Genomic DNA, 27753 nt, shown 5'->3' with positions numbered 1-27753 from the left:
TCTGAAGCTGATCTCAGGTGAGGTGTCCCCAGTCTGTCCCTCTGGAACCTCTGTTTCTCCAGCAGATCAGCAGACACTCACTGCAGTTGATGTAGCAGTTTCTAGTGAAGTGTCCTACTCACAGTGCAGAGAATCTTCCTCACTCCCTCTGTCCTGGTCTCCTCCCATTGCAGGAGGAATGTGGTGGCTGTAGGTACTGAAGACCCTCCCCAGCTCCCTCCTAAAGAGTGCTGTCACCCACACAGATGGGAAAACTCCTGGATGAAAGGCAGATTTTCCTGATCTGCTCCTTTATTAGAGTTAGTATTTCCTTTCCTTTTCACACAAGCATGCGGAACAAAGCATTTCATTACAGAGCAAATGGAATGTCAAGTGAAATGACTTGGTGGGGCGATTTTTTTTCTGCAGAGAAAAAAAGTTTGATCCAGAAATCTTTGTCATTTTTATTTTCACTCTGTATTTTTATGCTTCAGTGACTGAACCAGAAGATCCATTGTTCCTAAAGCCCCTTTGCAGAGAGGAAATACAGATGCATGTAGTTCTACGAAATATGTATATCTAGGAAATACACCTAGAACCATGTGATCGAAAATTGCGAGTTAGAGGTGGCACTTAAAACTTCAGAGGTATGCAAATGTCTAAGTACTACTTTAAAGAGAGTGATAGAAATATGAGTGTTTGGATAATTTTATTTTGTTCATAGATTTATTGCATATAAAAAAGGGCAGAAATTGTATTTTTAAAATGGGACATTTAATCCTAATAAATGAAATTAGTTCCACAGACTCAATTATCTGCCTTGATTGTGATCCCATGCATGGCTTAACCCACCCAGTAAAAGGTTGTTAGGCACTGAAATGAGGTGTTTCTGCAAAAGACTCTTATTTATATTTCTGCAATTAGAGCCCAGAGACCAAGCTGGGATCTGCTGGATGTGTGGGCTCAGAAGAGGACCCCTGGCCAGGTAGAAGATGAGGCTGTTGAGGCAGCTGCTTTGGTAAGGGTAAAACTAAGGCTGGGAGCAGTGTGGGGTCCTGGATAAGGAATAGAGTTGAAAATGTTTGGAGTTTCTCGGGTTAGAGTGGGGCTGGTAGGAGTAAGCTTCCCACACAGGATCAAGGTTGGCCTTGTATAGATTTTACTGTTAGTTTGTAATTGTTCTGCAATTATTAAAAAGAAGCCATAATATTAATTCATAAAATCCTGGTAACCTGAAGAGGTAAATGATGCAGCCTTGCAGCAACCTTGGAGCAATGCAAGTCAAGACTTACTGATCCAGACTTTCCAGAGGCAGAGGTCCCCTTATAATCAATGACAAATTGATCTCAAAGCATCTGTGGCTCCATTACAAGTGCACAGATATTTGCTTTGCCATCTTTTACAGCCACTTTGTGAGTGGTTTAGAAGCTCTTCTATTTACACTGTTGGTGTAATCTGTCGAGAGAGGATCCTCTACAAAGGAATTTGGTTCTGTGATTCATTTTCAGAAAGAAGTTAATTTCTGCCAACTGACAGTGGAAGTAGCCTAAAGGAAAGCATCATCAGGCCAAGAGAACTCTCCCCAGAACCATCTTCTCCTGCTCTTTGTTTTAATTCTTTTCCACTACCTTTCATGAGCAGTTTTACCACTGAAGAATAGACCAGTCTCACTGGGTGTCAGGTCAGTGTACTCAATTTTCCTACTTTTGTTAAGTGTTTTGCTGCCAGGGAGAAGTTCAGATCTTCCACAAAGGGAATTAAGTTTAAATTGTCCTGATCCTCCCTTCACATATGTACCAGAGACCTCTGCTGATCCCAACCACTGATTTGGACTTTCTGGAGCTGCTTGTAAGTGTTGATCCCAAAACAGCACAGAAACTGAGATTTATCCTTAGTTTAGTCCCTTCTTTTGTTCATTAAACACAAGTGGCCATTTGGCAGAGACCTGCAGAAAGTGTCACTGGGTGTGTGGTTGTGAGTTCAGCAAAATTTCCCCCTCTTCTTTTTCAGGAAAACTTGAGCAAATAATTGAGCATACAGCACCTCAAGTCTTGTTTTCCTTAGCATTTCCCAGCTTAAGTTGAGAAGCTGAAAGGAAAGAAAGAAAGATGGAGAGGAACTTTTTATAAGAGCATGTAGTGACAGGAAAGGAGGGGAACGGCTTCAAAATGAGAGAGGGTAGGTTTAAATTAGGTATTAGGAAGGAATTGTTCCCTGTGAGGGTGGTGAGGCCCTGGCACAGGTTGCCCAGAGAAGCTGTGGCTGCCCCATCCCTGGAAATGTCCAAGGCCAGGCTGGACGGGGCTTGGAGCAACCTGGGATCGTGGAAGGGGTCCCTGTCCATGGAAGGGGGTGGGACTGGATGGGCTTTAGGGTCCCTTCCGGCCCAAACCATTCCATGATTCTACAATTCCATGTCTGAGGAAAACATGAAACTCTGCTGGTGTCATAGACAGGTGGTTACTCAGTGGCTTGTAGAGGAACTTGAATGAGGTTTTTCATCTGAGTCTAAAAATGCTTCTTTAATTAAGTTTTCCGGGGCAATTTTTGACATCTGTAAAGGCATTTCCTGCTTGTAAGATATACTTAATGTAATATACTATTTCCAAGTACAGCAAAACTCACTGTAGGCAAGTCTTCCTTAACTTACAAAAGGATTGTGTTCTTTCAAAACCTTTTGTTTGTGTCTGTCTACACTGGAAAAAAATAAAATCCATCTCTTAAAAATTGCACTGTATTTTAGAAGAATACTCTGTCATTTATAATACTTTGAAAGCCCTATTATTGACTCATATTCTCTATTAAAATATTAAACTGTAGAGTCTGACTAAAAAAATCACTAGGAGAGATGCATTAGTTCTGAGTACTTAGATGGGTCAGTGTAACTTAGGTTACATGGTGGGTCACTGTAATCCTGATACCATCACATGGCTCTTAGTGACAGCAATACAGTTCCCATAAGAAAGAAAGCAAAATTTCAGTGATACTAAAACTCTTGAGGCCTTAGGAATTTTACAAGGCTTAGTGAGTTCAAAAGTCAGCATCTGTTCTCCCTAATTATTCCATAATAATTAGTGATGCAAATTCACCCTGGGGAGGATCTTCCCTGTGCTTTTAGAAACTATCAGCTAGAAGACAGAGCCCTCAGAGCTGAGGTTCAGTCCTCAGTGAGGTGATTATGCAGTTACGTTAGTAAGCATTACAAGGAGAGAGCCAGCTGCCTCTGCCACTCCTGATAACACAGAAAAATTGTATTTTCTACTTGGTGTGATTTTTCAAGACAAAATGCAAAGTATTATCTGATGCATCAGTGATTTACAGCTGAGAAAATCTATATAGACTAAATAAATTATCATTTTTGTTTTTAAACCCAGATTCCCCCTAAAATGTTTATTGCTTTACCATTAAAACAGCCAATTAGAATGATTTCAGATGGAATTCATTTCCAGTTGGTTGACAAAATTCCTCTGATAATTCTCTTCTCAATGATCTTATCTCACATGATGTCTGTCAAACCTGGCTGCATGAGAGGATTTGGGCCTTGTGATTTTAACTTTTTCTTTATATGTTTATCTCAGCTTGAACATTCTTCTTGTAAGATCAAAAATTAAATCTTTCTCTTTTTTTTTTCAGTTACAATAATTATACCTTGAGAGATTGTGAGTCATTCAGGAAAGGATTTATACTGTCTGGCAAAAGTTGTCCTTAGGCAGTACAAAGTCAGAATAACAAGGGCAATGCTGAGAGACCACACGTTCTAGATCATGAAATAAAGAAACTTTGTGCTCCTGTTGTTCCTGTTCCCAAGAAGGCTTTGACTTTGTGCTAAAACTTCCAGATGGGTACCTGCACTGTCCTGTCCCCAGCGTTATGGCCAAATATTTCTCTTTTTCAGAGGCAGCTGTTGGGCTTAGTCATATCAGGCCGCCTCTCAAGACCCTCTTACTGTCTCCCTCTTTAAAATTTTCTCTCAGTAATAGGTAAAGTGTGATGAGCCCCAGAAGTGATCAACAGTCTAGATTGCATCAGGAAATTTCATATTCATGCAATAGTTTAAGCATGTTTCTTTCTTCCTCAGGTGATTGAGTCTCAGTGTACAAATTATCTTTGCAGTGTTTCACTCCTAATGCCTCATGAAAAAAACAAGAGGTCACAAAGTGACAGGAGTGTTGGCTGGGGGATTTCTCTGCACCCTTACCAGCAGCAGCATTCCCCAGTGTAGGGAATTATATTGGTTCCTGCAGGCTCTTGGATCTTCTGGGGCACCCCAGTGGGCAGCTTGCCTTGCACAGAATGGGAGTCCACACTGCCTCTGGTGCAGCTTTGTCTGCCCCAACCCCATCTGCATTTCAGCAGGGCAGCAACTCGGCTGGCAGAGATGGTCATGGGGTTATCCTCCCCACAGCTGCCCAAGACTGTACTTGTCCTTGTTGAGCTTTGTGTGGATTCCTTCAGCCCACTCCCCAGGCTTCTCAAATTTGGTAGAAGCAACAGGTCTGATCACTTCTACATGAATCTCTGATGTGATGAGATGTGATACCTATACAATATCATGTGATGCCATGTATTTATATCCTAATTGATTGAGGGGAGCCAAAGCCACCTACATGTGTGCAAAACCACATCATTTATTGTCATGTAGGATGCAGGGGTTGGTAAAATAACAGGACAAACATTTTCAATGCTTGTTTTGAACTTACGGTGGTTCATCCATGTGCCAAAAAACCGCTGTCTTTATGCTGAAAATCTGCTCACTATTGCCCTTGGCTTGTTTGAAGCACATCTTAGCACCATGCCTGGTGAATTATGGGACACAGCACAGTCAAACAAACTACAGAAAAAAACTATAGAAAAACTAGTGGTTGCTACTGGATGCCCTCCCAAAATGGGAACTATGGCTTTAATTTAAAAAGAGATAAAGAGACGTGGAGACCCCCTCCTTTGACTTGCTAAAGTTACTGGGCAATTTAGTCTGCTGTTGCTTTTGGTCCATCTCTGTGTAAGAACACCACACAAGTGACTGTTTTTCCATTCTTTGTGACTTACTAGGATTTAGGAAACTCTGTAATTCTGCATGCAGAGAGCAAGTGGGACACTGTGCCTTTTCACTTAGACCCTGAGCAAGACACCACTGTGGTACTGTGACAGTGTCCTTTGCCTGCATGTTACACATTGAAATTCAGCTTTCCTACTTGCCTGGGTCAGCCTGGGCTCAGCATCCTGGTCTCTTACACAGCAGGCAAGTGCTTTTAGCTGCTGGTTCTACTCTGCACCCCTCTTGTTTTTGACCAGAGGTTTCATTCATGACCTGAGGAATCCAGACAACAATAAACACCATTCAAACTTTTAGTGGTAAATAACAGATGCAGTTTTGATGAGTCAACACTTTCTGACAAAAACAAAATATGATCAGGAAATCCCTGACCTGATCTAAACCTTACCAAAGTCTTGGTCAGTGTGTAAATTTTCTTCACTGAAGAGTTATATATCATCATTTTATTACAGACACTGAAAAATTCTGCTCTCCTGATGCAGAAACAGTGCTGCTATCTCTTCCAATTAGTTTTCATCAGCCTTCTCCTAGTAAGTGACATTTTAAATCTCCTTCACCTGAACTCCTGTGACTATTAGCTTGGTTTCTGTCTCACATTTTCTGTCAGCTACATCATCTGCCTCTTACCACACTGATGTTTTATTTCCACATGTAAATACTGTGATGTCTTCCCTCTTCACTCTTGTTGCTTGCCGCTGGCTGGTTTGGTTGCATAATTAATTGCAGAGGTATTTATTAAAAGGGGGTTTTCTTTCAAAAGGGTCCAGCCTTTGCTCTCCCTGCTGCTCTTGAAGTGAAGTGCACTTCCAGAATTAACTGTTAACTGGGGATGTAAATTAAGCTGGACTAGCAGATTAAGGAATTTGTCACATGTGTAATTGCTAGGCAAAGTGGCTACAATTTCAGCTATTTTCATTGGCCTATTATTATAGCTTTCCATTGCTAAAATAATAAATCCTTTGTTTTCTGTAGAAAGAGGTATGGCCTTTGAGAGAGAGCGGAGGGCTACTGCATATGCAATAAGGTAGAATGTTGGGAGGGTTTTGAGCCATTCTGTGTAGGAGAGCTTTGCCAAGGCCCCAAGTGCTTTGCCAGTTGGTAAATAATTGTTTAAAGGGACAGCACAGTGCTGTGCTGGCTGCTTTGCCAGGGAGCATGGGCAGTGTGCTCCAAGGAGATGCTGAGAACCAAGGATGGGGTGTAAGGAGCACCAGGGTGGGGCTGTGCCAATGCCCATTCCATGGTGGTGCCCCAGAATGGGTCAGGAACTCCACATGAAGTCAGCCTCTGTCTTGTCTCTTCAACTGGGAGCCTTTCCCAGGGATCACATCTCACCACACGCAGATGCCAAAGCTCACTCAGTGGTTTGCATGGGGACATAAAGCAGTGCTGTGGTAGAAAACACAGCCAATACCTTTAAAAAGCATTGGCAAGCTTTCATTTTTTTTCCCCAAAGTAATTATTTCTTAATGTTTGTTTCCGTTTAAAGCATACTAGGTGTGTTTTCTTTCTTATATAGTGTGGTGGCCAGTGAACATACATTACAAGGGACAGAGAGTTCTCAGTAAGACAGGTCCCTAGTACCACAGGAGCCACTTTGTGTTGGGGTGGCCAGAAAGGCTTCTCCCAGGCTGCTTTGTTCTGTTATGGTAATCTATCCCAGTTTGGACTCCTCGGTTGGCTGTTGGCCTCTACCCTCGCTGCTCCCCCAGAGCTTCCCCATTGGTCCCCATGCCCTAGTCCTGCCTTTTCCCCGCCCCCAGATAAAACTGTGACCTTTGGGATCATGTTCCTATTTGCCTCTGCAACCTTCGACAGTGTAGTAGCAATAAATGCTCCTGGCAGAACACACACAAAAGCTCTTCTCAACTCTTTGCTACCGACTGTATTACTGAACCCACCCGTGCTTCTGTGGGTGCACGCAGGACCCCACGGAGCCAGGCAGGGATGGTATTAGTGTACCATCCAGGAGACTTACTCATAATGCCAGGTGACTAGAACATATCTCTCACTCAGAAGGAAAATGGGAACAGTTTGGTACATGCTTTTGATGTGTTTTTCAGATGGCTCTGTGTAACCTGAGCTGTCTTATTTTGTGAGTAGTTGGAGCACTCAATAGTGTACTTGCTTTGGTATATCAGCTGGATGTTTTGATTAGTTAAAACTTTCATTTGGGGAAAATGCAAGATTAGAAATTCAAGTTTTATTAACTGTGCCTACGGCAGAAAGTCATCGGAGTTTCAAGTATGTCTCTAGAGCCCAAGAAGCTATAAATCATTCAAGCTCGTTAGAAAGTTGCCTAAGCTCCTTTGTTTACTATCCTAAAATTCTCTATTATGCAGTATTTCATCCTATATAAAAAATCCCTACAACTCCTCATTATTATGAAAAACAGGTGCAGATCCCTGTAATTGCTTGGTCTGTTTTCATGGAAGAAACTTTTGAGATATTACATGAAGGGTATATATTGCACATTAAAAAAACAACAGCAGAAACACCAAACCAAAAAACCTTGTGGCATCTTTTGACAAAGCTTCTGAGGCTCTTCTTGGAATCAGCCTCCAAGATATGATAGGTAGGTGATGGAAGCCCTATCTGTATTAAATTAAACCGCTGTAAGGTGTCTCTAGTGGGTCACTCAAACATAATGTTCACTTCTGAAAATACTGATCTCAGTATTAATTTTTACCCTAAAATTTATCAGTAGCACTGACAAAGGAACCCTATCCAGGGCTGAAATTTCTACTTTTAATTGGAGAAAATAATATACTGTAGGCTCTGAACAGGTCATGCACAGTTGCGGATCCAATTCAATTTAAGCAAGGTGTTTGGTCTTTCTGCAATTTCCCAATATTGCATTTTTCCCAGAAATATTAGCAGATAAAGATAAAGAAATTTTAGCTATTCCTCTGTGGCACCCTCTGTATTGATGCCAGGCTCTTCTTGAAATGCTAATATCATCCTTGGTGCTGTATTCTTGCAGCCTGCTCCCCGAAGGGGATTCAGATTGCCTTCTTAGTAGCAGATTATTTTCTGATCACATTTCTCATATTAGGGAAGCCATGTATTCAGCAAGAGACCAGCAGTGATCATTTTACAATTTAGCTTTATCTAGTCATCTATTAGCAAGTCATAGGATATATCATGTCATTTTTGGTTTGATGAGGGAAAGAACTTACCAAGACATTAAGCACTCAGTAGTTTGTATATAAAGCAAATCGGTGCCTCAAAGCATCTAAATAAAATACTGCCTCTTTGCCTAAAAAACAGATATTTGTGCAATCAAGGGCACAGGTTTACAGATGCCTTCATGTGTCTATTTTGCTGGACCATTTAATGCTAATCTAGATTACCTTTCTGAAACTGCTAATAAAATCTGTTACATTACCTTGCTTAGGCTGAGGCCCCAGGGCTTCAGAGATGAGAATTCTATCCACTAACAGATCATGGCTGGCTGAAAACTAAAGCAGATACTTTTCTGCATCAGGCGTGGAACACCCTCACATCCTAATCCTGCCAAATGACACGGTAATGGAGAGATGTGTGAAAGCCACAAAAGATATTTCAGCTGGGGATGAGGGCAAGGGAAATATATATCCTTAAGCTAAAGGCAATTGCAGTAAGGCCAAAGTGGCTATAAATAGGCAGTTTGGCATCCAGGGAATGCAGATTTTAGGGTCCAAACACAGTACAGGGTGGTAAAGGCTAAGGCCCCAATTTCTTCCTAGCCCTGCTACTCTCAGTGATAAAAACAGTCCAGGGAATTCAAGAACACGAAATGCACCTCAGTGGTGAGGGGCTTGATAAGAGATGTTCAAACTGGCGTAAGTCCTTTCATGTCCCAGTGCAATTATGGCTACTAAATTTTTGGGGAGGGTACTACAAGAGTTAGTGAGCAAAATAGTCCTGGTGAACATCTCTCCATATGGCAGCACATCTGGAAGACTGAGATTTTTCAAGGACTAATGTGACCCATCAGAGTGTTGTGCTCATGTTATTAGTGAAGTTGCTCTATTGCATTCATTGCCCAAACGTCTTCCCTTTTAGCAAAAGACAAACTGGTTTACAACTATTGGTATTCTTGGATGATTCCTTTGGAAAACACTTCACACTCCTTGTGTAGGGTGCCAGTTTTGAATGCACAGTACTGACTACTGCCCTATAGGAATGCAATTTGGAAGGAAGCTTGAGTTTGATTTTTCCCAGTGTTGTATCTTGTGTAACCCTTGAAATCTGGGCACAGGTGCAGGAGATAAAACAGCTCCCAGAGAGAAATCAGACATCATACTGGCTTTGTTCTCTCTGTACTGCCACCTGAAACAGGAAACCAGCAGGAAATAAAGCCTTCTATTTCTGCTTTCAAAGTAATGAATCCACTTCCTTCTACTTCAGATGGCAGCAGAAGAGCTACTCATCCAGGCTCTCCTTATAATCACTGCTAAGGAACAGGCATTCCTAGAGCATGAGTCATGTGAGCTGCTTCACATGCTGGCACAGGAGGAGGTGGGATGCACTGCTTCACTCTGCCACCTGTGAAGGGAGGTTCTCCATGTCTGCTTCAGAAGTAGGTGTCTAATTTTCACTGACAGAGAACCTAGCCCATATGTTCAGCTGCTTCCCCTGATGGTCTTAGTTGGCCCTCCTAAAGAAAAAGTCTTTTTCTGAGTCAAACTCTGCGGTTTTTGGAAGCTGAGCAGTGCAAAACCACAAAGCCTGGTGCAGAAATGTAATTTGTCCTCCAGCTTAGAACAGGCAGTTCCCAGATGAAAACCTATGTGTTTCCAAGGCATGCTCCTGTTGGAAGAAGTGCTTGTTAATGCTTTTCCACCAGAAGCAGTGTACTCTGCAAGGGGTGAGTTACCCTTTTCCAGGGTTGGACCCCAGGCCTGGTGAGATGTGGCTTCCTTTTGGCTGCTCATAAAAGAAGACAGCAATTTCCTTTCAGAAGTGAGTGTGAAAAGAAAAGCTGAGGCTTGACTCCTGCCTGTCTGCCCTTATTACAGTAAAGATTGCCTCTGCATGTGGCTGCCTTCTGCCATACCTTTTCCTTCAGCTGCCCTAATCCCTCTCCTGCAACATTTTGCCAGATTTTCAGACTTACCCCTAGCTATGAGTCTAATGGGAGAAAAATGAAGAATGACTCGAAGGCACCAGATGAAGAGTGAAATAACTCTGCTTATACAGGGGAAAAATATTAAGAGTTGGTCTGAAAAAAAACCTGGGAGATGAAATGAAGATAAACTAGAAAACAGCAAGCTGTTGATAGACTGGATGGTCATTTTTTGTACTTGAAAACTCTTTGTCTTACAAATACCAGTGACCTTTGAAGGATCTCTGATTGATTGGACAACTCCAGCTAAGTGGGGAACACAGCAGTGTATTTTTCATAGCTCCTAGAGACAGTCCTGCTAGTACAGACTTAGTAGCATCTTGGATGGCTTTTTCCTAACCCTTTTGCACTGCTATGACATATTGTGCAGGCTGCCAAAGGAGGAATAACAAAAATCAAGCCAAGGGAGGTCTAAAAACCTCACTCCATCAAGTACAGTGTCTGCTGTGTGAATTGTCAGGAAAGGTTTATATATTGGCATAGACTTCTCTCCTGGAGGCAGGACAGTCAGGCAACTGAATTATCCATAAATTTTCCTGTCATTCATCTGCCAGGAGAATTTTTCAGAAATCCTGCTGTTCCATCCAGGTACTCCCCTTTTGTAATCGAATGATGATTTATTATCCAAGCAATGAAGAAAAATATATTACCTTGGAATTTTTGAATGTGTAATGATATGGAAGCCATAATAATGAATCATTCCTTTCCCTCCCCTCCCTTCCTCATGTATATTTGGATGTTTATTTCCATATAAATTTCCATCTATTTCTGTCCTCCGAAGTTCTTCACAAAGGGGAATTCCAAGTTAAGGTGTTGGAGAGTTTGAGATAGCTGAGCTAAAGAACAAACAAAAAGCCACGTGCCTTTCATCTCCCCACTCCCACATTTCCTTGCTCTCCCTGTGCTCGGTCTCCTTGTCAGAGCCATCTCTGTCTGTGACTCCCCTGCAGTTGTGTTTCTGGTTTGGATGTGAATGTACTGAAGTTCTGGATGAAGAGCTTTGCCCAAGTCTGAGCACAGATTAAGGCAAGCCAAGGTCCTTGACCCCTTTGCTTACATTGCATGGTTCAAAAAGGACTAGTGCAGAATCAGAAGTGCTGCATCCCCTGCAGGTTGTCCTGGTGAGAGGAGTGCAGGGGTGACCCCCCCAGGACAGCAGTGTTATGTGTCTTAAAGTCTTTCTCTACTCTATATTCTTAGTTTTGCTTGTATTAAATGAACTCCTGTGTATGTGCTGCCTTCAGGTGTTGAACAGGCCATTCACTTAAGAGTTGGGTTCAATGATCCTTGTGGGGTCCCTTCCAACTCAGAATATTCTCTGATACTGTCTGTAAAAAGAGACTTGGCAATCATGATGCCTGGCTTTTCCTGCAGGGTTATTTCTTCCACTCTAATGCATTGCTCCTTCTGGGCCCATTTGTGAGACAAGGTAGTGATGTGCATGATGCAGAGCCATTACGAAGGAAGAAATCGGTCTCAAATAACTTAAGAGGTGCTTGAGCTGATTTGGTGGTGTGGCCCTGGCCAGTGCTGTGCTCTATCAGATGGGGTGGGTCAAGAGCACTTTCATGACAGTCAGAAGTGACCAGTAAAAGAATACCTGACTTCCCTGCTACATGCTCCCTAAATCTCTCCTACTGTTTGCCAGGGAATCCTCTAACTAGGCTGATGTTTGTGCTTATTTTCTAGGCTTTTTTGCAGGGATTTATTTACAAGCTTCCCCCACTGGTTACTGTTATGTTTTCTTGAAATGTAGTTGGCAGAATGCATTCTTTTAGGCTGGAAATATCAAAAGAGCTTTGTCGGGGTTAGAGATCCAGATCTACTGAAATTCAGGAGGACCTGGTTGTCTAGCACACAGAAATTTCATTGAAAATCCCCTGCTAGACCTTTTGCCATGCTTGGTATATTCAGAGCATGTCACAGAAAAAAAAAATGTTGCCCATAAGGGCTGTAGGGAACAATCCCACAGCTTTAGCTGCTCTGTTAAATTCTCATAAGGCAGGATAGACACTGCAGCAGGCTTCATCCCTTTGGGGCTACAACATGTGGTTCTGAAGGGATTAATAAACCCCCTGTATTTCAATGAGTACTGAAACAAGGTGGCATTGCAGAAGTGGATCAAATACTGGGTAAGACTTTGGCTAGAGGGAGCCTTTTCAGGGTCTGGAACTGCACACACACAGGCACTCTTAGCTCGCTCCTAAGTTGGTCTTTAGCAAAATGAAGGCATTGCTTGAAAAACATAGAGCTTTATCCACTCTTGCAGACTGCATTTGCATTTGAATGCATTTTATTCTTTTCATACTCATAAAAAGTGTTATATTAAATATTAATATAGTATTTTCCTTGTGTTACTGTACACCTTCCAGACTCCTGGAATTTAACTCCATTGTAACCAAAATAACCCCCAACAGAGGACAAAAAAACCTGTTTATACTAGTGAAAGAATATCGCAAAAGATTATGGAAGAGTTTCATTTTTCCACCAGCCTGACAAATTCCTTGACTGGCATCACTAAAAATATAGGCATGATTCTCTCTGTGTTTCTTTGTTACTAAAAAATGCAGCTGAACAATAGGGGAGGCAGTGGTTGGTAAAGCCCGGAGAAGGAACTTATTAAAAACAGCTTAAAAGACTTATCTTCGGGGTTTTTATCCTCCAGAGGTGAGTCCAAATGACTGAAATTTTTGACTTGAGCTGCAAGGTGTCATCCCTGATATTTCTGCAGGCTGGGACATGTATGTATTTGGGGGGACATGAGATGGGAGATGACAACACAGAGTCCCCTGCAGTGGCTAGTGCCATGTAGGCACACCAGAAATATTCTTACTGATGGTGCTATGAACTCCCAGGCAGGTGCATCAGTTGGTTCTGATGCAGTTCCTTTTGCACTTCCACTGTCTTGGGCAGAACTTGGTGCACTTGGCTCCCTGTAGCAATGCCTGTGCTCTGATTGCTTCCCATTCTCTGAGTAAGGTTCTGAGCAGGATGTGAATATGTGAACTTAAACTTGAATTTGAAGCACCACAGAAAAGGCAGAAGGAATTTTTCTATAGGCATAATAGACTTTAGACACATGATATCTAAAGCACAGTAATTACAGTTTCATGGTCACAGTATGAAATCTACTGAGGTATCTCAGCTGCAGTCCCTCATTAAGTTGCTATTTTATCAGGAGGTTTGTCATGGAAACTCCACATCAGCTCTAAGGATGAAGGCTCTCTTTTGAGGAACAGACTGATTTGTTTAGGCTTGCTATACTTAATGTCAAATTCTTCCTGCTAGTTGCTAGTGATTAAATTAAAAAAAGGAAAAGAGTCCCTCCCGTGGTTCTGGTTGACTCCATGTGTTGCAGCCCAGGTGATTGGTGGTCTTATTGGACTGACCTCAGAGAGAATGGGAGAGCTGAAAGAGTCAAGACCAGTCCTGCCTGATAAGAAAAGGTCTGCTGACTCAGCTGAGCCAAATGTTTGAGTTGCACATGCTAAGCTAACAGACTATAGTATTTACAAGGCTTCTCTAAACACTTAAATCTATTTTGTGGACAAAAGGATTTTAAGTTAATTTATTTTGTTGAGAGAATAATTTAAGCAAGTTAGCATTTTGTTGACAGAATTACGATGAAATTCATTTTGTCTACATAACTGATTGGACAGTTAGCTGAATGCATTTTCTCCACTGAACCAAGTATGTGCCAGGACTGTCAAACAGAGTCTCCTCCATGACTTCAAGACAGTTTGTCAACAAAATGAATACAAAATCCTTTTGTCTACAAAATGAACGTAGGTGTGAATTGTTTGTCCATAAAAAGTGCAAAGCCAAATGACTCTCTGTTGAACACTGATAAAAATGTAGGGGGGGGGGGGGTGGGGGGGTGTGTACACAAACACACAGAGCTGTGTTCCTTGCTTTGTTGCCAGAGTCCAAGTGCCACAAACCAAGTGCCTGGCAGGGGATGGTGTCTGATCCAAGCTGGGATGTGACATGGCTGGGACATCATGTTCATGTTGAGAGCATCACAAGGAATTAACTCATGTAGAAATGCAAAACACGGGGGCTGGAAAGCTGTCAATGTTGTTTCTAGCAGGGATTCAAACACTCCCACTGTGAGGGTTGATCACAGTTCTACTTGGTATGGGACAAGCACATGTGAAATGCAGGGGTTTTCTGGCCCTGAAGAATTGGGTCACAAATAGTCATGGCAGATGAGGAGCAGAGGGAGGATGTGCTGTATGCAGATCATGATAGCTGGAAGCTGAGGCTTAACAAAGCAAAAGCATTTGTTTCAAGTCTGATGGGGAAACAGCTCTTGCAGACCAGGAATACATTTGGGTTTTCCTGATGATGTAAACCCCCCTCTCCTTCTGAACAGATGCTTATTAAGATGGTACAATATGAGCTATCTGCCTATACAAGATGGATGTTTCACTTAATCCTTGATTTTAACCACAGTTGGATTCATCCAAAGCCCACTGATAACTTCATTTTCCATTTTAAGTTTCATTTTTTTTTTCATATTTTTGTAAGTACACTGATTGTAAGTATTAAGGGCTTAGTTTAGAAGAGAGCATCTGGGGTGTCAGGTCTGAGGACCTCTGAGATCGTAATAGAAAAAATGCTGTTGAGTTTTATTCTGAAAATATTGCACTTTTGGAGCAGTCTCTGCTTAACATTAAATATCTGGAAAGGAAGAAGAAAAAAGAAATATTCTCATTAAATATGACATGAAGTTGCACAAAATATTTTTTTCCTTTTCTCTCTCTTCTTTTGTGCTTTAAAGAGCATTAAAGTCAGTCAGGGGTAGGAAAAATATGAAATAAAGCTATGAAGAAATATGATAGTGTCACATTGCAAAACAAAAGTTCAGCCCTCTGATATGTTTTTGTGTTCATTCAGGAAGAAGCAACCATCAAATCCCCAAGTTCATTTATACTGCTCAAAGTACCTCGGCTTTCAGCTCTGCTAATTGTCAGCAATGCCAAAAGAAGAGAAAAGCCATCCATTTTCAGCTGTTTTCTCTAAACCAGAGAGTTGGTGTCACTGCTAGAGAGCTGAAATTAAGGAGAGGTACATCGTCTATGGAGAGCTGAGGTGAAAGGAACAGAAGCAGTTTCTCCTAATGCGGTTTGTCATTCACAGGGGCATAATCTTCTCTGTTTTCTGCAAGGAATGTTTGTCATGGGAGTGCAATGGGAGACCCCTGTTTTCGTGTTCTTTTGCAGAAGGTGACCTTTGGGAGAATGCAGCCCCATACCTGAGACACAGGTCAGACACAGCACACATTGCAGCAGAGCTGGAAGGAGCTTGGCTGATAGCAGGGCCTTGCAGGTGATGCTGGACACAGATTGCAGCTGGCCTCATGTCAGGAGGTGACAACCCTGGCAGGGTCACGTGTGCATTGCTCTTTATTATGTGCATTTTTTTATAGTGCCTCCAAGATGTTTCCCTGCTGGCTCTTGCCTTTTGCTTTCTGGTATGAACAACGGGTCTGTGTGGTTGAGAAGGAGCAACAGTGGGGGTTTGCAGTTTGATTATGACATTTATTTTCACTGTTTTGGTTGAGCACATTGCTCTGTGTCCTATGAAGAGCCATGATTGCACTTGCTGCCAAAGGTAAAGCAAATCCAATGTGTCAGACTCCCTTGTTGCTCAACAGTCACTAATGACTGCAGCATATGTTGCTGCTTCCCAGGCCATGGGGCGTTCAGTGCATCTGTTACTCCTCCAGGATCCAAGTCCTGACTGTCAATGCCAGGATTCCCATGCCCTTAGTCAGCAGAACCATGGGGTGTTGGCTGGTTGCAGGCCAGCAAAGCTCCAGAGGGACTGTGCTGAGAAACCTAGGGACAATTAGGCCACAACTGGGGACTGTGGCATGGTAACCTGTAACACATTAATGATGTAAGTACCTTGCAGAAATCCCAGCCTGGAAATAAAAAAGTTTCAAATTGCCGATGCTGTATTAACACGGGTTCATAAGGCACTCAATAGGGGTGGCAATAATAAATTGTCCAGGCAATAAAGACCTGCAGTGTCAGTGCTGAGGGACCTCTCAAAATCCAGGACTGTCAAATGGAATTGGTACCTGTAGTGCGAGGTGTCTGTAAATCTGACCGGTGTGCTCTGAATGTAAAGGCAGGAGACCGCATTTTTAAAACAGCCTGGTGAAAACAAACTGAGCAGAAAAGGCTTTAGTCACGTCTGTGTTTCAGATACCTCTTCACTGCTCACCAGCTCTCCTCTTTGCCTACTTCCCAGCAGATGACATTGCATTTCCATTTTACCCTGAGGTCACATCTGCAGTGTAGGCATTCAAAGTCACACCTATTCATAAAACTGATTTTGCAGCCTAATAACTCTTCAGCGCCAGGGAGAGGAGAGAGGGTTTTTAATGCAGGCAAAGGCAGGACACTTGGAAATAATAAAAAGTCTGCATTATGTGCTATAAGAAGGGGAGAAGGGAGTACTTGCTATTAAAATTAAAATGTTGTATCTTATAATGAAACCAAAATTTGAACCATTAGAAAAGCCAAACCCTGCACTTCTTTGCCTATGTGCATTTTCTTTGCTAATGTAATTCCTGATGCTGGCTGTAGCACGATCATCTCCTAAATGACTTGGCCTACATAACATGCCACTTTCTAGGGGAAAATCTAAGTGTCATTTTAGTAGGTTGAGGTGATGTAAGAGACATTCTCAGTACGTAAATTATGATCAGCTTCATTTAAAGCCCTAATAACTGAGTGCATGAATGACTAGAGATTCTTAGTAAGGTAGGTCTGCAAAGATCACACAGGATTATTTTTAGTGTAAACTGCAGAACTGGTTTTTGGAAAGGCTATGTGATATTTTGAACACAAATGGCAGTAGTTTACTCCACCTATATCAAAAGATGTATGTGGTTTACAGCTTTGGTGAAGTAGACTGCAATAAAGGATCACTGCATTCAGACCATTGGAGGTTTCTGCTGTTCAAGGCATTTGTTCCTCTTTCATCCAACAGAATCCCAAACTAATGGAGCTGTCATTGTAATCTGACAGGTAGCTAGCATATAAAAGAGGAAAGATCCATGACTCAGAGAAGCACTTGTTTGGAGCTTTTTCATTAGTCACATGCAGGAAATCATTCAGAGGGCAGTGGGGCTCCTGTAATTCAAGTGAAAAAAAAAAAAGTATGTTTTCTTCACAGTCTGTGCAGGTGACCGAACAGATTTACAAGATTTGTAGGTAGTCTGTAACCTAGAGGGAGGGCAGCCAGCTTGAGAGGTCTTGTGGATGGGCAAGACTTAGGGACAGACTGGGATTCAGAGCAGGGTGGTCCTCCCATGGCCACAGAGCCAAATCCTCACCAACATGCTGGCATCCTCCTTCACGTCCAGGATTCTGGGCTGTGCTTGTTCCTTTTGTTGCTTCTCAGTCATCTCCTGGTCTCCTTGTACTTTAGTCTCTCCTTTGACTGGAGCTCCATGGCGGGTATTAAACATTCATGGCACCCATCATGCAGATGAATCCCTCTCTGGTCTACTCAGCATGAGTCCCACCACCAGATCCTGCCTCTGAAAGGAGCAAGCAGAGGTACATATCTGGCAACAGAGGTACCAAAGATGCATCACATTAAATTCTTATTAAAACAAATTGCTTTTACAAGCTCACCTTTATATTCTGATTGAGGCCCCAGAGCACACATTTGGGGAACAGATTTCACTCTTAGTGACCAAAGACAAATGCCATCTTTCCTTTTTTGGAAAAGATAATGTCGATAATGTCAGCTAGAGAGGCAGCAGTGTTATCTTTCTTCTCTTTTTATAGCCAAATGAAAAAGCATAGGAATGATGCTTACAAATAATAGGGTTGACTCATAAGGGCTGACTCATGACTCACAAGATGTGAGATTATTCTAGAGACTTGAAGGACACTCCAGAGACTTGAAATGCATGTACATGCACTGAGACTTGGGCTTGGGGGGTATTTTTCATACCTGAAAGAAGAATACTTGCTGTTTCTGTTGAAACGTGCATTGCCATTATACGGTGTTATGTGACTTAGGAGATTCAGTGGCCTTTCTAAAACATTCCTGGTCTCTGAGGAAATCCGGCATGAACCACGCTTTCCACATGCTTTGCTTTAACTTGGAAAGCTATGGCCAATGACTGGTACAGTGGGAGCTGTAACTCTCTAAAGACATTGAAATCACCAGCCTCTGTAAGAGGCAGCCTGGGAAAGTGGGGTCCCAGACCAAGCACACGGTTGGCCTGTGAAGATCCCCAGTGTCATCCCAGGATTTTGCACTGATTGAAGCCATTTTGCTTTGAAAAACTAGAAAAGCCTGATGCAAAAATACCTGTGCAAGGGGCAAAAAATCTAGGGATTAATGACCTCTCACTTTAAAGCTGCACAATTAAACAATTGTTTAATTGTTGATAAGTGTCCCTGAGTGAGAGAAATATGTGCTTTCACTGGTAAAGCCTCTCTGACCAGCCCATGTGATCCATCAGCTGTCCTGTTCAATTAGAAAAGAAAGATGTCACTTGCCTTCCCTCTGCCAAAAGTGTCCTTGCAGACAGCTGGGCAGAGGAATAACCTCACACACTCCCTGGAGCAAGGCTTGGGGTCACTGCTGGAAAGTACCTTGTTCCTGGCCAGAGGAGCTTCACTGGTTTACCAGCCAGAGAAGTCTTTTGCAGCTCTGCTTTTCCATGTGCTGGCAAGTAAATACAGGGTGGTGGATTAATGAATGAACCTGCCTGAATGGGGCTAGAAGCTATCAAGGAGCTTCCCCTGTATCTCTATTGTTCTTTTGGATTACAACCAAAGTTACTTTTTCCTTAAAATGAGGAAAAGCCTTGGGATTGCACTTGCCAGTATTATTTTCCAATATTGTGATATGTAGTAGCATTTTGTCACATTAGTTTGCAACTTGGAGAATATAAAGAACAGCTTACCATAAAAAGGGGTAGCACCACATCTGGGTTGCAGAAACCACAGTCACAGGGAAAGACATCTCTTTCTAGCTTGCTGGCCTCCTTTATTTGGTTGAAACTGTAACTTTTATTTATATGCATTCCGGTCCTTACTGCCCTTGAACTCTCCACTGTGCTCCAGTTACTGAAGTACCTGAAAAGACCAAAGTAAAGAACCTCCTTGGCATACTTTTTATCTAAAACTGATTAGTTTGCTGTGCATTTTGTGCTACACATGGCTGTATATGTGGGGACACCTTCTGAGAAATCCTAGCAGCTTCGCAGTTGCCAGAAAGAGAAGAGATTCTTCTTGGCCTTCTCACTTTGATTGGGGTGGGCTGGAAGGGAAAATGCCAGCATAGCTAAGTTGGTCTGTTGGACTATATTCCAAGTGATCACTGTGTCCCAGATGATGTGTTCGTGTTGGGCTGGGCACATGCTTGTGTGGGAGAGTGGCATTCAGCCTTTTTCTGCACCACCAAAATACGGGGTTGGAAGATTTTATTGCGAAACTTGCACCCTGTACCAGCCCGAAGAGGCCCAGCCTTCTGGAAGTGTTTCCCAGCATACAGTGGGTATGTGTTCAGGCTCTGATTGCCTCTTCTCTCTGTGCTCTGCTTGCAATTTTTTATCGAAAGGAATGTGAAGAGGCTGTCCCAAAAATGTGCTGGGCTATAAATAATGACTTTGCTGTGCCGACTAGAAGCCGTTCAATAACTGAGCACAGACAGCTGCTGACAGAAGGCTGAATTGTTCAACAACAGCAGACCCTGGGATTAAGTGTGAATTTTGGAAATTGCCTCATAACTTGCACAGAGACGTTAACATGTGACATCAAAGACTGTTGGTACTGTCAGGCGTGCATGCGCACAGTGAGCTTGCTTTGGGCAGGATTTGCCTCCTGGAGGAAATAAGAACACAGATTTGTGTAAATCTTCCTGAATTCATAGCTTGCTTTGAAGATATGGTTTGTCACTCCCCTTTATGGTATGCAGCCTTTCTCCCAGTTTTAGCAGGGAATCACTCAACAGTGTTTTTGGTCAGGGGGGCACATAACAGCTACAGAGAGTATTGTAAAGAACAAGGTATCTTCTGAAAGCCTTTGTGTGATAAATTAACCCTTTTGGTCATGTGCAAGTCTGCTACCAGACTTGTCCAACAACTACATATCATATGCAGAAACTTGTGCTGAGGCTGAGACTTTGCCAGCACCACAGAGCTCAGTACAGTCACCTACATGTGTTAGACACAGAAGGTAGCTTTTCATGATAACTGTGGTTTGGAACATGTGACAAATACTAGATTCCCATATTAAAAAGTGCAGCAGTCCAGCTGCTTGGTAGTTGGAGCATGGGGTTACAGATTTACTCCTTCTTGTACCAAGATCAATAAGCAAAGTCTGTATTAGCAGTGTAACAGAACCTTGGCAGCAGATCCAGAATCTTGGCAGAAGTTGGAAAAAAAAAAAATCAGAGTGAATCCACAATTTTTTTTTTTTTCAGGAAAGGAGTAATTTTAATTGTGCCTGAACATGTAATTGGGCATGTACAGTGGGGGAAAAGCAAACTGTTCTGTTCTGGTGACACTGGCACATGGTGAGTATATCTCAGCATGGTTCCAGGCTTCAGAGTGGAAATTGGTGCTAGGAACTTTTAAATGTGTGGCTGGGAGGGTTTTGAAACCATGCCAGTCTAAGCTGGCTTGATTTATTTTTCCATTGAAGACAAGTATTTTTTGCTGCACTGTTTAAGACATGAAGTGTTAGAGTGAAAGCTCCTCTGGACTCAGGCCCAGAGGGAAGACAAAGCACAGGGGTTGAATTAAAACCTTTGGACAAGCTGAGATACATGAAGTCACACCAAAGTGAAATAGAAATATAGATTTTTAAACTTTTAGTAGAATTATATGCTAAGTGCCTTAAACATTAAAAAGCTGTAGCAGAGTCCTTAAACACAGTTCTTGCTGCAGCAGTGTTACCTTTTCACAGAATTCTTTACTTTAGACAAAATATAGATAGAACTGTACTGTTCACATTTTTTAGATGGAGGGTTCACAAAAACAATAAGAACTGATAGAAACTGTATACGCAAATCTGTGTAATACCTATGTAATACTTGCGTAAGATTTACGACTGTTTGAATTAGACCAGGATAGGTTAAGGAAAGAAAAACTAGAATTATGTGTTAATCTTATTGGTCAATTAACAAATATAATCCACAGTTCTGTAAGAAAATATATATGGAGCATATAGAGCATATAGAAGAAGAAGAAGCAGCAGCTGGTTTTGCCTGCTGTTTGCTGTTGCTGCTTGCCTTTTTCATGTAACCCCCTTCGAACTCTACCTTCAAGAAAGCTATGAGACTATGAAATAAAGAACTTAGCAGAACAGCAGCCTCCTCTGCTCTCTTACCCTGGTCTGAGAAGGAAGGGTACCCTGTCAAAAGCTCAACAATGAAGCAGGGCTTTTCCTGCTCCATTTGAGAGGCACTGCAATAGCCCTGGGAGATGTGAGTTGCACAATGGCTTTCCTAATGTTTATCCTCTATTTTCCTTGACTCAATTCCAGCCCAATTTTCAGCATTAGAATTGGCTAAAGTGGGGTAAGAAATTTTTTATTTTAGGGACTTTGTTGAAAATCCACGCAAATCCATCCCTTTTTTAAGGGACAGATGTGTAATTGGCAGCATCAGAGGTTTTGGTGGGCAACTTTCTTGGAAGGATTAAGCAGAGTGTTCTACTAACTGGTAACAGATAATGGAACCTTCTTGCCCTCCTTCCTCCCTCTTGACTGGAGACCCTTATTCTGGAAGATGCTTGACTATGGGATTTGTTTCCGTGTGTGAGTGTGGTTGAAGAGCTTTGGAGTCAGAAACATTGGTACCATGTTCACTGAGGTGCAGTCTATTGTCACTTTACAAGCCATAGACACAGAAAAAATAGCAAGGAATAAGCTACACAGGTTGAGGGTGGGCTGAGGTTTTTTTGCATGCCTTCAAAGACTGAGAGAGAAAGAATACTGCTTAGGAGTTTCAGAGATGAGTAATTAGTGTTTTGGGAATGAAATCTCATTTCACTGTCCCAAATAAATACCTGATCATTGCAGGAGGAGGGATTAGCTGTTACCCCAAAAAATCCTCCCAAATCATCAGTTTGACCAGTTTTCTAACTGAAATGGTAATCTAATTTTCCTGGTTTTGTGGTAGGTTTGAAGTCAGCTGCCTCCTCCTTACTGGTTCACGGTATGTAATTAAGCGGAAGAGGATACTGCAATGTGCACTCATCATGTGCAAAACATGAACATCGGGACATGGATGGTTGCAAATGGATACTAAACCCACAGCTCTTCCAAATGGCTTGCCTCAACCTCAGTGACTGTATACCTCCCTGCTTCCCTGGTTTTGCTGGATCATCTTATGCCTCTGCTGGACTGTGGTGGTTGTGTCTCAGCCACTAGTCCTCTCTCTAAACTCCCACTGAAAGCACATCATCCTTTGCTGCTTCTTTTGTCTGTAGTTTGCCATTATAATTCACAGTCCCTTGATGGTCTCCTCTTTCTGAAGGACAAATACTTTTTGAGACTGTATGAAGCTGGAAAGCAGAGCCACACATATCCTTGTGGGTCTTATAGACAGAGAAAGGTTTCATGTCCCATGGCCTGCATTGGTCATACTCTCGTAAGCAGGACTTCAAGGGCTGTCCTTACCTCCCATTGCTTACAAAAGCTGCCAGTGGCTTCACCCTATAGCAAGCCATGAGTTCACCATCTACACGCAATTCACGTATTGGGTGTATGAAGTCATGCATGCATGTATTTATGTAAGTAACAAAATATTTTTAAATCATAAGTTTTGTTTTCTGTCTTATCAAGTGGCTATGCCTCCATATAATATAGCAATGTATTTACTGTGTTAGCATAAATGAGCCCTAATAACGCCAGATGGAAAGGGAGGTGAAATTTGAATAGACAAGCTTAGTGGGAAAACTGCAAGTGGTATAAGTCCAAGAGGAGGAGAGGTGGCTCTGAAGGCCTTAGATGTACCTGTTTCAGTTACAAATGTGCGTTATCAGCACATCAGCAGGAAATACGAAAAGAAAAATAGAGATCAGGGAAAAAGAAGATTTATTCAAATGGCATCTGATTGCATCATGAGAGGAGGGTGCAGAGCCATCCCCCTGGAGAAAATCTCCCCATATGAAGTGACCTCGTAGTCCCACAGCTGATTCCCAAGACTCCTGCCTTCCGCTTGCAGAGACAATTTAAACAGCTTTGATCCTGTGCAGGGCTTGACACTGTAAGAGAGGATCAGGGCTGCAGTAAACTCATTAGGGACTTGGCTCCTGCTTTTTATGACGGGTACAGATAAAGGCAGCAAGAAAAAGACTTGCAATGAGGCAGAGGAAAGATTAGGCTATTGCTTAGGCCGCAGTGTAGCCTGGGAAGCTGTAGGTGCCAGGGAATATTTTGGGAAGTTGCTAAGAAGCAAGGAGGAGGATCACTGCCTGCTGCCCTATGCAGAGAGGTACTGCCCCTTTCACAGCTCTTCTCCTTTCTTTGACACCAAGATTTAAGGACTGTGTTTTCCCATTGTAAAGCAGGAAAAATTGTATTTACAAGATACGTATATTAAGCTCTGGGAGATCTTACGTGTAAGGAAGCTGTTTTCTTGTTTTCATTGCAAAATGAGACAGCCACAGCTAGGCAACAAAACCTGTGAGCAAAAATAGCTTTGGTATTTATCCAGGATATGAAGAACATTGTGAACAACTGTGTGTGAATTACAATAGATGTGTCAGATAGTGCTTTGTTTATCTTGGTCTCCTGGAAATTGCAAGGCTGTGTTTAATTGCTGATAATTTCTTCAGTCTTTAGTTGCTTGGGTTGATCTTCTGTACAAATACAGCTGTAAGGCTGATACTGTAAAACTGCTACTATTTCAGCCAAGCCTGTTCACCTGTTTTTAAAAACAAGGAATGGAGAATGATGCTTTGATCTGTAGGTTCTAAAAACTCTGAAAAACTTTTCCTCAGCTGTTTGAGCAGTAGTGGCTCTTGCATTCAACATATAGCTTTCTGCTCTGCCAAGTTAGACTAAGGTTGATGAGGTGTTTGAGGGAAAAGGTTTGTACATCGTGGAGAGACCTGTTGACTTTAGGATGGAAAAACCTCCAATAAGCTGAAAGTCTTGGAGCATGTGCCATTCTTCTCTATCCTATCCTCTAGCAGTGACTGATGGGTGCAAGTCTGAGATTGCTGCAGCTTTCTGCTCACACTTTTATTACTGTGTGAGCTTGCATTTATTTGTGCATGCTCCTTGTGTTTGCACAGGGCTGGCAGAGGGCCTGTCCTGTTCAAATGCAGACTGGATAGGAGGGTCATAAAAATGAAGCTGTACTGATGGTGTTCTGTGACCTTTGACCATGTGATGTTACAGTACCAATAATGACATTTACCAAGATTTGGAGCTCGTGCACAGAGTTATGCTGGAGTGAGAACTTCATTGATGGCGCTGAGGTTCCTTTTTAGAACAGCTGGTGCTCAGAAAGGGACTGTCTACCACAGCTTTAGAAAAACATTTCACTGCAGAAGGATTTCTTTGTATCAAATTGAAAAACAATTTGAAATATGCAGTGTATTTTGAATTACGAATGTCCAAATCCTGCAGAAACAAATGAACCCATCTCTGTTACCCTTATGTATCATCCGATCAGAATGGCTTCTGAAAAGGTCCTGAACACACACTGCTTGCTTTTAAAGACTTCAGAAAGGTGGCCAGATTCTCTGTCTTCTTGCTTCCATTCATTATTTATTTGCTTGTTAACACTGACTGACCTCTCTAACACTCTTGTGCTGTGTCCCAAGTGCCACGTGCCTGCGCTGGGATGAGTTGTGGTTTTCCTTCTCCGTGCACCTGGCTGATGTTCCAGATGGGCTGGTTGAATTGAGCAGTGGCCTCACCATTTCTGAATCTGGAAACCCTCCTTAAAGCAGGAATATGCAAATCATAATATAGGGCATATATTGAGAAGTTGCTATGGAGCGAGGAGGAGGATCACTGCCTGCTGCCCTGTGAGGAGAGGTTCTTACCCCTCTCATAGCTCCTCTCCTTCCTTTGACATCAAGATTTAAGGACTCTTGGCTTCCCCCAGCTCTGCAGACCAGGAGGAAGACTTTGCCCCAGAGGATTTTTGATCCCATATTGTGGCTAGCTGGGCAGCCACCAAGGGTCCCTGTTTCTTCAAAGAGAGATAATGAGACAAAACTCATCCCAGCTTGGTTTCGTCTTGTGAGGAGAGTTAATTACTTCCTGGAAAGCATGCAGCACAAATGAACTGAGCTGAGCTGAGCTGAGCTGAGCTGAGCAAGCTCATCATAAGTTGTTGCTGACCTGCTTGAACAGTCTTTTCACTGAAGACCTCATCAGGTGTTGTGGTGACCCAGCCCACTGCTGGGCTGGGGCAGGCGAATGTCAATCAATTCAGCGCCCTCCCTTGGGTGGATTTCCCCACCCAGGACAGTGACAATGAGGAAGGGTCAATGGGCGGCACAGAGACTAAGCCACATCCCCCTGGGCGGTGCCCGGGTCCAAACGCCTCCCCCTGTTCGGGAAAATTCTCGGTTACTCGGTGGTTCATGGGCTCCTTGTTGTAACTCCTGCCTCCCAGCTTCCCCCATTGGTTCTTGTTGAATTGTATCCTCCCCCTGGCTTGTATCTCATTGGTTGCCTTCCTTCTCCCCGCTGTTTTCAAATCCCCTATAGAATTGAAAGCAACTTCCAGCTGGTTGTTGGAACCCAGACCACGAGCCCCTCTCTTTTCCTTTGCCTCTGGATTAACGCGAGCCCAGACCATCGGCTCCTCCGTGGAGGAGTCAGCCCGCACGCCCAGCCAGCACCTTTCTGCTGCCAAAGCCGGTCCTGTAGGATGTCACAGAAGTAATGCTTCTGACTGAGGACACTTCAGAGTGTGTGAAAACGAGCCAGGGACAGCATTAAGTTGGCGCCCAAACAAGGAGATCACGTGCGTGGGTTCCCGTGACGTCCTTGCTGTCGGTGGACAGCGAGAGTAAGCGACTTGGAGCCGCCAATGCCTCTCGCTGCGGCACACTCTGTTTTAAGAGGTGTGCGCTGAGAGACGGCTGCCAGCTCCCTATCTTGGACAGCAGCCTACCCCCGGAGGACCCCACCCATGCTTTTTGGTTCCACGACCGGACACCTGTAACTGTGAATTTGTACCTGTACTGAACTGAAATTTGTGTGAGTATCCCCAGTCCCTGAGATTTTTTGGTTTTTTTTCGTTTGCGGGTGGCAGGTGGAAAAAAGCACTGAGAGAGCCATGGGTCCAAAACTTTCTCAGCACCAAAGAGAGGTATTCGTCCAAGTTGCAAAATCCCTTGAAGTTAGTAGATTTAAATTTTCAAAAGCCTTGTTAAAACAGTTCGCTCACTGGCTCTTCTTTTACTTTCCTCAGACGTCTCCCACAAATTTAAAATCGCCTGCTTTCTGGCAGGCTGTAGGAGATAATATCGCTGATTTAAGGTGGAGAGGGGATTCCTCTGGAGAAAAGTTCTTTCCCATAGTTTTAGTCCTTTGGGATTTGCACAAAATGAACCAGAAAGTAAAAGAAAAGCTCAAAGTTCTCCCCACTTCTCTCCGTATTCCTCCTTCCTCTCCTCGTGTCCCTCTCCCCACTTCCCCTTCATTGGAAAAACCAAAAGAGGTAACATGCCCAGAGGCACAGGGTTGCTACCTTCTCCCTGACCCCTCTCAGTCTTCTCCACTACCCTGTTGAAACAGCCCTGGCCAGGCTGCCTTGACCTCTACCCAAACCCCGGATCCCTCACCCTCTTCCCCGGTTGTAAGTCCAGAAAATTGTTTTAAGTGCCGTCCACCATTATGCCCCCCCCACTCCACGTGTCTACAAAATGGCAGAGACCACATGGCACAGTCCACCCCTTCTCCTTCCCACAATCCCTTTTGCCCTCCTACCCCTAACCCTTTCCTATCTCCGCCCCCAGACATGATGTCTTCAGGTTCCGCCCACACATCAGGTACCGCCCCCTGCATCGGGAATCCCCGCCCATCCTGTGACCACTCTTCCTTGTCCTCAGTTCCTGCCCACTGTGGAGGACATCCTGGTTCCCACGCCTCCCCTTCTGGGTCCCACGGGGTAGAAACCAGAACCAACGTCATCTTGAAATTGGGTCTGGGAGTCCCCTCAGCCCCCTCCTATCCCTTCGCCACTCCTGTTACCTATGACAGAGCAGGCAATAACCCCACGTGGAAACCTTTTGACTCCTCTAGGCTCAAAGAGCTTTGCAAAGCCCAGAAGGAGTTCGGGAGGGAGAGTCAGTATTTTAAGAATCTCCTGCGAATAACCCTCACCACTACAGTGATGGTACCGCACGACCTCAAAAGCATTTTTTCCTGCTTGCTTTCCCCATCCGAATTCCAAATGTGGGAAGAAGTTGGAGAAAGCAACTGAGAGAGGTTCTCCTGATTCTACTGCAGGATCCAAACAATGCAGGAGTTTCCATGGATCACCTTACCGGTGAGGGGTTGTTAGCCAAGCCACACAACCAGGCTCAAAACACACCAGAGCCGGTCCTGAATGCTGTAAAGCAAGCAGCAGAGCAAGCATTTTTAATGATGCC

The sequence above is a fragment of the Aphelocoma coerulescens genome, chromosome 7 (assembly GCF_041296385.1).
Source record: "Aphelocoma coerulescens isolate FSJ_1873_10779 chromosome 7, UR_Acoe_1.0, whole genome shotgun sequence".
Lineage (NCBI taxonomy): Eukaryota > Metazoa > Chordata > Aves > Passeriformes > Corvidae > Aphelocoma > Aphelocoma coerulescens.
Note: the sequence above shows the minus strand (reverse complement) of the source record.